This window comes from Acromyrmex echinatior, chromosome 12, assembly GCF_024713525.1.
Source record: "Acromyrmex echinatior isolate Ae372 chromosome 12, ASM2471352v2, whole genome shotgun sequence".
Lineage (NCBI taxonomy): Eukaryota > Metazoa > Arthropoda > Insecta > Hymenoptera > Formicidae > Acromyrmex > Acromyrmex echinatior.
In genome coordinates this window covers 6079-15010 of record NC_141863.1, presented here as the reverse complement: position 1 = coordinate 15010, position 8932 = coordinate 6079, and positions in this window count along the sequence as shown.

The window sequence follows — 8932 nt, the reverse complement described above, 5'->3', positions numbered from 1 at the left end:
TCCTTGCAGATCCACGAACGTTGGCATGGACATGTGTCGAAAAGACTGCGACGTCGATTGCTACGTAACGTAGATTTTTTATATCGTGTCAGAGGTGCATTTAGGTGATTTTGCGCCACTATGTTGGTCAATGAATTATACTGAACTACACGATCGTGTATGATGAGACAATAAGCTGTTGTATTTGCGACCACATTCTCCTTGCAGTCAAATTATATGCGTACGTCCAGTGTCAGTGGCACTCTTGACGGATTCGTTTTGTCGCGAGCAATCAATGACCACAAAAGGCCCTTTCTCGACAAATGAGAGCACGTTGAGTAGTGTTTCGAAGCAATCGATTCTATAATATGCTCTACGAAAACGTGCGTACATATCGAATAGAACGGCGTATCTCTTTTTGCCAAAATCCAGATTTAAATCGTCGTACGGATAAAAACATCGAATTTAGATAAAGTTTCACGTTACTCAAATACATCGTCGAACACGCTACCATCTCGTGACATGATATTCTTTCGACTGGTCTGCAGAGCAAAGATAACGTATCGAGGCTTCTCAAGCGGTTTTCCCCGTTTTTTACGGCCCCCGAAAAATTTTTTGATTTTTTTTAAAAAGGATACCGTACGATCCCCCCACGAAAACTCTGCCCCGATAATGACCGCTTCCAACCGCCGCATTTTTTAATTTATTGACTTCGTTTAATGCAAAATTTTGGGGTCCCCACTGTAAATTTAAATAATTTTAAACCCCAACTCCGTCACAGGGGTTTCCCCCCAAAAAATTGGGGCGTTGCGGGGCTCGTATAAAAATTTAAAATTGGGGCGAGCGTTGACAATCAGACTTTTTAATTTGCAAAACCCAACAGCATGCTGAGCGGCCGCAAAAATTAAAGTGTCCTTTTCCTTTTGGTTTGTTCCATCCCCTTCAGCGCAAAAAAAAATTTTTCGAAAATTTAAAAGACACTAATTTTTTGAGCGGCAAAAATTTGTCCCGTTTGGGGTTCGGCAATCTCCCCCCCTTCGTTCAAATCGTTTTTTATCAACATAACGCCACGTTTTTTTTACAACGTTGGGGATCTGATCGTTTTTTTTTTTCACCGTCAATCCCCCTTGACTAGAGAAAATTTTTCCCCCGGAAAATGTCCTGCCCCTGGGGGGGGTTTTTTTAAAACCGTCGCTGTCCCAAATTTTTATTAGCGAAGGGGGTTTTTACAGTGGTCCAATCTTGACGATCTCCAACGAAACCCCTACATGAAAGACATTCCTTTTTAAAAAGGGATGCTGTTGGGAGACCGCGCACAAACACAAGTACCATTCGCGGGGCGATTTTGAGAAAAAGGGGGGCAAGTACAACACGAAAACGCCCCCCGATTTCTTCAAAAACCCAAGAAACAAAAGAAAAATCTGGAAGGGGGACCTCTGCAATGTTTAAAAAGACAACGCGATAAATTACGAGCATTTTGGTTTTCCCAAAACCCCGGTTTTGGTTTTTTTCCCCCTTTCCGCCCTTTTAACCCGGGGTGGGGCCCCCAAGCTCACGACAACGAGATGCGTCGATCATCGGGGGGGGGAAGCTGGTCTTTTTTAAAATTTAAAACGCGTATCCATAAAAAGATTCAGTCGATAACATCACGAAAAAAATACCTTATTTTCTCGGGTTTTTCCTGTATTGGGGGTGGGGGAAAATGAAAAAAATCTGAGAAGGGGAAAAGGGAAATTAGTTCCGAAGACGTCGACTCGTCGAAAATTCACCTTTTCCCGGGGCAAAATTTTCCCAAAGGGCCCTTTTTATGGGGTTCCCCGGGTACGACGATCTGTGGCAGGCTGATGTCGTTAAAGGGGGGCCCCCCTACCCCCGGGGTCAAAAGGGGGCCCCATTCCCCCTTTCACCGTCATCGATGTGTTGGAAAAACGCGGGGCCTTTTCCCCCTAAAAAGAAAGGGGGAAGCGAGGGGCCCCACGCACGGGAGTCTTCGAGAGAGTAGATGTCCAAAAATTTTAAAAAAAGGTAGGGGGAAAAGGGGTTTTCAAGGGGCCGGGGGGGGGGGTGCAAAAAAACTTAAAAAAGCACTATTTTAATCACTTTTTCCCCCCCTTTTGTTTTTAAAGCGTCTGGTCGGGTTCAATCGCACGCTCAAGAAAACATGTGGAAAATTTTACGCCCCAACGGAAAAATTAAAAGGGGGCGACGAGTTTTCCCCCCTCTCCTGTCAGTTACAAAACGCGCAACACGCCCCCTCGGCATGCGAACCCCCCAAGACCCCCGAAAAGCCCCAAAAACCCCTTTTGGCACGGGGGAAGCGCGTAAAAAACCGGGTCCTGCAAATTTTAAAATAAAAGGGGGGGACGCGTGACAATTTTAAATTTTTGAGAAAGGGTTCACCCAATTGGCCCACCGTGTGTTTTTTGATCATTAAGGTGCAGCGTAAAAATCCTGTAACCCCTTTTTTTTCAGGTTATCCGGAAAAAACCCTCGCTGGGCGTTCTACGAGGACGAGTTTTTTTCGCGCCTTTTATCCGGACGTGTATCTCGGGAAAGCGCGCAGGAAGGGAAAAAAGGGGGGGGTCAAGTGGCCCCGGGGTTCGATTATCGCCAATTTTTGGATTTTAAAAAAAATTTTATTTGATGAAATTTTGATTCAGAATTTTTTTATATTAAAAATATTCAAAATAATAATTTTAAACCTATATTTTTTTTTTCTTCCCGTTTATCTTTTTTTTTCAGTATACAACAAAAAAAGTATATAAAATACCCCTACATTAAAAAATAATGTAATTAATAAATGGGAAAATTCATAACCCTAATAGTAAACCCCTTTATAAAAATAAAAAAAACATTACTTTTTAAAATTTAAAAAGTAACTGTACACTGTATGAAAAATTTAAAAGTAAAAAAATTAATAGTAAAAAAAAGGGGTTATACCCAACCCCCCAAAAAAAACACACACACACCCCCCTCTATTCCAAAATTAAAAAATATTATATATAATATAAGGTATCCCCAAGCCCCCACTTAAGTCTCCGTCGAGTCCGGGAAAAATGTTTCGTTTTCCCCCGTATGGACCGACATTTTCGATTCCCCGGGAACGTGTCCTTTTTGCATTTAGTCGGGGACCCCTTTTGCGAGTCAATCAAGAGGATATTAGGATATAATTTTTAGGAAAAAAAACTTTTCCCCTTATTCGTCGAGTATGCCGAGTAAAATTTTTCCCAGTTCCCCTCCGGCGTTTTTTCTTTGCTAAAAATTTTAAAAACGGATGCCGCTTTTAGAAAATTTTTTGGACCAAAATAAAAATGGATACCCAATTTTTCGCGTTTTCCCAACCCTCTGAGAACCTTATACTTGTAGCGCATTTTTTAGGCCAACTCGTCGATTGCGAAAAATTTAAAAAAAAATTTTTTTTTTAATAAATATGGGGAAAAAAGGTAAAAAAATGTGAAAAAAAGTTTTTGTTCGCCTTATTTGGGGCTTATTTTTTTTACTTTCCCCCCCTTCACAAAAGCGGACTGTCACTACCCCTTTTTTTAAAAAAAAAAATTAAACCCCAAAAGTAAAAAAAAATATGTTTTCCTTCATGAAAAAAACGAAGGACAATTTTGCGGGGGGGAAAAAAATGAAGACGAAAAAAAAAATGGTAGTTGGGGGAAAAAAGGAAAACCAAAACGGAAGAAAATTTCCTCTTTTTGCATTTTTTTTGGGACGAGAGGCCCTTTTAAAAGGATCGGTTTTTTTCCTTTTCCACATAAACCCGGGGATCCTTTTTCCCCCTTTTTCCAAACTGGGGTTACAACCTCGCCCCCCCAACAAAACCCCCCCCCCCCGCGAACCCCCCTAACTTGGTTTTTAAAACCCCCTTTTTTTTCCCCCTTTCCCCCTTTTAAATTTCGCAAATTTTTGTTTTTTTTTTAACTTTAAAAAAACAAAAGTACTATTTCTTTTAAAAAACATTTTTCCCCCCTATAAAAAAAAAATAAGAACCGACTCATATTTTCTCGAAAGCGGCTCGGGGCGGAAAAGTGTTTTCACTTCAGCCCAAAATTTTGTACTTTTTAAAAAATATCCTAAAAAAAAAAAAGGGGTAAATTTTTTGAGAAATTTAAATGTCGGGGCAATAAAAAAATTGGGGGTTTTTTTTTTATTGAAAACATTAAAATTAAAAAAACTTTTAATATTTAAAAAATTTTATTTTTTATCAAATTTTGTTATTGCTTCTCTGGGGGTTTTTGTTTTTTGGGGATGAATTTTTATGTGCTTAGGAAAAACCCCCGGCGACTCTTTAACTATACCGGGGCCCCTATTTACCCAAATTTTGGAATGTTACAAATTTTGGTTCGCGAGGTATTTAAAAAAAAAGTTTTATATTTTAAATTTAAAAAATTTTTTTTTAAAATTAAAATGTTTTTAAAATTTTAAAATTTAATTTTTTTTGGAAAATTTAAAAATTAAAATTTCCGTTTTTAATTTTCGTGAACTTTGGGGAAACATTTGGGTTAAAATCTTTTAAAACCGGGGAAGCAAAAAAATTAAAAAAAAATTTTTTAATTGGTTCAAAATACCCCTTTAAATTAAAAGTAAATTCCGAGTAAATTAATTTAATTTTACTACACAGCAAATAAATTTTGTAAACATTAAAATTAAAACATTGTTTTCCTAAATTTTAAAAAAAATTTGCTTTTAATTTTGGGTTTTTTAATTTGAAAATTTTTTCTTTTTTTCCCTTTTTAAACCCCGATTAAAAAATTAAAATTTTAAAAAATAGAGTTTTTTACCCTATCTATTTTTTTTATTTAAATTTTTTAAACAATTTTTTATTACAATTTTTTTAAATTTTTAAAATATGAAAAAAAATTTTTGTGGGTTTTATATATAATTTTATATTAAAGAATATAAAAATTTTTTTAAAATACATGGAACCTTTTTTTCCCCTTTCTAATAACCCCCACCCCCTTAAAAAAAAGGAATTTTTTAAAAACCCTTATACCATCCGTCTCCAGATGCTAAAGGTAATAAAAAGAACAAAATTTTTTTCTTCTTTTTATTTACGAAAGGGATTAAAAAAGAAAAAAAATAATTTTTTTTTCTTTTTTTCGCAAAGATATTTTTTTCCCCAAAAATTGCCCCAAATAAAAAAACAGACTACATAAAAAAAAGTTTTAAAGGGATTAATAGCCACTTTTATGACTTTAAGGTTTTTTTTTAATGAAAATCGGATTTTTTTGAAAACGTTATTCTTTTTTTTTTTAAAATTTCTATTTTTTTTATTCTTTTTTTTTTAATTCCATTTTAATAGACCTTATTTTTAAACTCCCCCTATTTTTTACCTCCCCTTTTTTTTTCAATTACACTAAAATTTTTTTTTTTATTCTAAAAAAAAAAAAAAAGATCCGAAAAGATTGAAAAATTTTTTTCCCCCCCCTCTAAATTTATTAGCAAATAGGTAATATTCATTAAAAAATATTTAGATGCCACGGGGAAAAAAGCCAGAAATCCGAGTTCGAACGAAAAATTTTTTTTCAAAAAATTATTTTTGGGGGTTAAAAAAGCATTTTTCTTAGGATACTTTTAAATTTAAGATACTAAAGCAGTAAAAATTTTTAAATTTTTGTCCTTAACCCTGATTTTATAGTTTAGTAAAGGGGTTTCCGTGATTTAAAAAAAAAAAACTTCGGTGCAATTTTTAAAAGGGGACTAATATTTTTTAAATTCCATAGAAAATTTAAACACTTAAAAGGGCCTAACTGGACCGTTTTGAGGATTTTTTCCTAGTTGTAGTTTTTACATGATTTTAATTTTAAATTTTAATTTTTGATTCTATTTTTATTTAAAAAAAAAAATATTATCTTTTTATTTGGTTAATTCCAAAATTTGGTTTTTTCTTTTTTCGTTTGATTTATTCTCAAGCCTTACCTTTTTTATTTGCTCGTAAAAAAATTTTTTAAAGGTTTTAAAATTTTTTAAAAAAAATTTTGAAATTAATTTTTGCAAAAATTTTGACGATATTAAGGGGAAACCCAAACCCTAAAAAAAGTTTTATTTTTTGGAAAAATTTCCCAAACCTTGGTCGGGGAAAAGGGAAAATTTTTCCCCGGAAGGTTTTAAGTAATTAATTTTTTAAAAAAATTTTAATTTTAAATTCAAATTTTGTTTTGGCTATCAAATTTTTATTATTGATAAGAAAATAAACCCTTTTAATTAATAATTTTTGGGGTTTTTTAAAATTAAAATTTAAAAAATTGTACCTTATTTGTTTATTTCCAAAGCTTATTTTTTGAATCGGGCCCCTTTCACAAATTTTCCCTTGTATTTTTTTTGTTTTTTTTGGGGGGGGAAGTGGTCCCCGCCGAAAGGGGGTTTTTAAATCCTCCTTTCATTTTAATATACTGCAAAGATTTTTTTTTAAGGGGTTTTGGGAAAAAGGGGAACAAAAAAATGGTAAAATCCTTAAAAATTTCAAAAGGGGGGCAGGGGGGGTTGGGGGGAAAAGATTAACACAGTTATTAGGTGGTACACGCGAACGGGGAATATTTTTGGTCTATAAATGGGTTTCAAATTTTTGTATATTAAAAGGTATAAAATTTTAACACCCCGGAATTTTACCCACAAGGGGGAATTAAAAAAAATAATTTCTTTCACAAAACGGGGGCACAATTTTGGGGGCTGCAAAAAAATTAACGCCCCGGAAAGGAGGAGTTTTGGGGGGTATTGGGGAAAATGAACCCCTTTAAAAGGGGAAACATACATTTTAACGGGAGGGCCCCCCGATGCGAGTCCAAAAGAGCCAAAAAAATGAAAAGATTTTAAAAAGTTTGAAAAAAAGGTTTTTTAAATTTTGGGGAAAGGTAAATTTTCTTTTTAAAATTTTTAGAAAGGGGGGAAATTTAAAAACCCCCATTTTTTTTTGTAGAAACTATACCCCTTTTTCCTTTTCCCATACTTTTAAAAAAAATTATAATAATTTCCAAAATTGCGGATTCACGAACCTCGTCCGCCGGCGAAAATTTAGTGGGGGGGGGGTGTGTGTGTGGGGTGCGTGGGGTTTTGGTGCGCGGGGGCGCGCGCGGGGCGGGGTTTTGGGGTGTGTGTTTTGGGGTATGAAAGGGTATTAAAAATTTTCCCAAAACATTTTTGCAGAAAAAAAAGGGGGGAATTTCTCTAAAAAACCCTCGATGAGTTCCAGCAACAGTTTTCAAAAGGGGGGCCCAAATTCTCAAATAGCGGGGCTTTTTATTTTAGGTAATTTAGGGGGCATAATAAAAAATATTTTTCCCAATTCTATTAAATTTTTTAAACCCTTAAAATTTTTTTCATATAAAGGGATAAAAAAATATTTAATTGTAAAATCAGTTAGAAATTTAAAAAATTTTTACACAAACACTTTATTAATTATGCTTTTAAAATTATAATCATTTCCAATTGTTTATTTAAAAATAAATCGGGTTTTTAAAAGACGAAATATTTTTAGTAAAAATAAATATTTTAAAAAAAATTTAGGCATCTACGATTTTACATAGGTCTTTAGAAATAATTTTATTATTTTTTAAAATTTTTTTTAATATTTAAAAATTGAATAATTTTTTCTTTAGGGATACAGAGAAAAAAAAGGGAAAAGTTTTACAAAAAACCTTTTTTTTTAAACATAGCACCCTTTTAATTTGAAATTGTTTTCAGTAATATTGAAAATATTGGGGGCCCAAGAAAATGGCTCCCAAATTTGTTTGGTAATTCTCATTAAACCTTTAAAAAGGCGAGAACAACGAATTTTCAAAAAAAAATAGCATGGTTTGCTAAAACGAGTACGTTAAAATTTCCTTAATATGGCATTAAAACTTTAAAATTTTTTTGGGAAATAAAATAATAATTTTTAAAAAAAAAGGGATTGAAAGATAAATGACAAGATAAATTTTGACACCCTTTTATGAAAAATCATAGAAAAAAAAATTAATTTGTTGTTTTTTACAGATTATTGGAAAGAAAAACAAAAATCATGAAAAAAAAAAAATGGTCAATATTTAAAAAAAAACTTTGGACAGTATATATCAGTAGAAAAAGATATGTAAAACATTGGAAGATGAATATAATCAAAAGAATTTTTTAAATTGAATATAATTTAAAAATTTATATTTTACGATAAAAAAACCGATAATCAAAAAATTTTCAGGCTTATATTTTTTCGATTTACCCACAAAGGAAGCAGCTTGCAAGGTTGGCCCTTCCTAGGGCACATCTTTAAAGGTGTCATGACTGTTTTAGGTTTAGCGGGAAAGGGTTGACACTGTTATTTTGGGGTTTAACATTTGAAATTTTCCCGTGGAAATTTTTGAATAAAATTTTTAAATTTATACCAATTTTTAAATTTGGGGTTTATGGGGCCATGACACAAACAGCGTCAAGTTTAAGCTTTCATTTGGCATTATTGCTGAACAAAAGGGACAAAAGGGGTTTTTACGTCAAATATAACCCGTAACTTTTATACAAAAAAATTGGGAAATTCAAAACTCTAGGAATTATTTATTAAAACTGTATCAGTTTAAACATTTTAAATACTTTTTAATAGCGCGCGCGCGTGTGCGCGTGTAATGCGTGCGGGAAAGTAATTCACTTTTCAAATGTTCAAAAAATTTGATATCCCAAAAAAAAAAAGCACAACACCGTGGAAATTTCGTACATAATATAAATACTTTTAAAATAAAAACGTATTTTTTAATGTTATAATACAGGTTTCGTGTCAGAAACGAAGTCGTTTTTGTTAGCAAGGAAAAAAATAAATTAACTATGAAATTTTTGCATAAAACTATCATTTTTAAAAAAATGCATAAAAAAAGTTTTGCGTTTCCCATATTGCCGTATTTTTCATATCACCCCTATGTGGAGAAGATTTTAAAATTGCGTCCGTATTAAACTTTTATTATATTTAAAAAATTTTTTTTTATTTTTA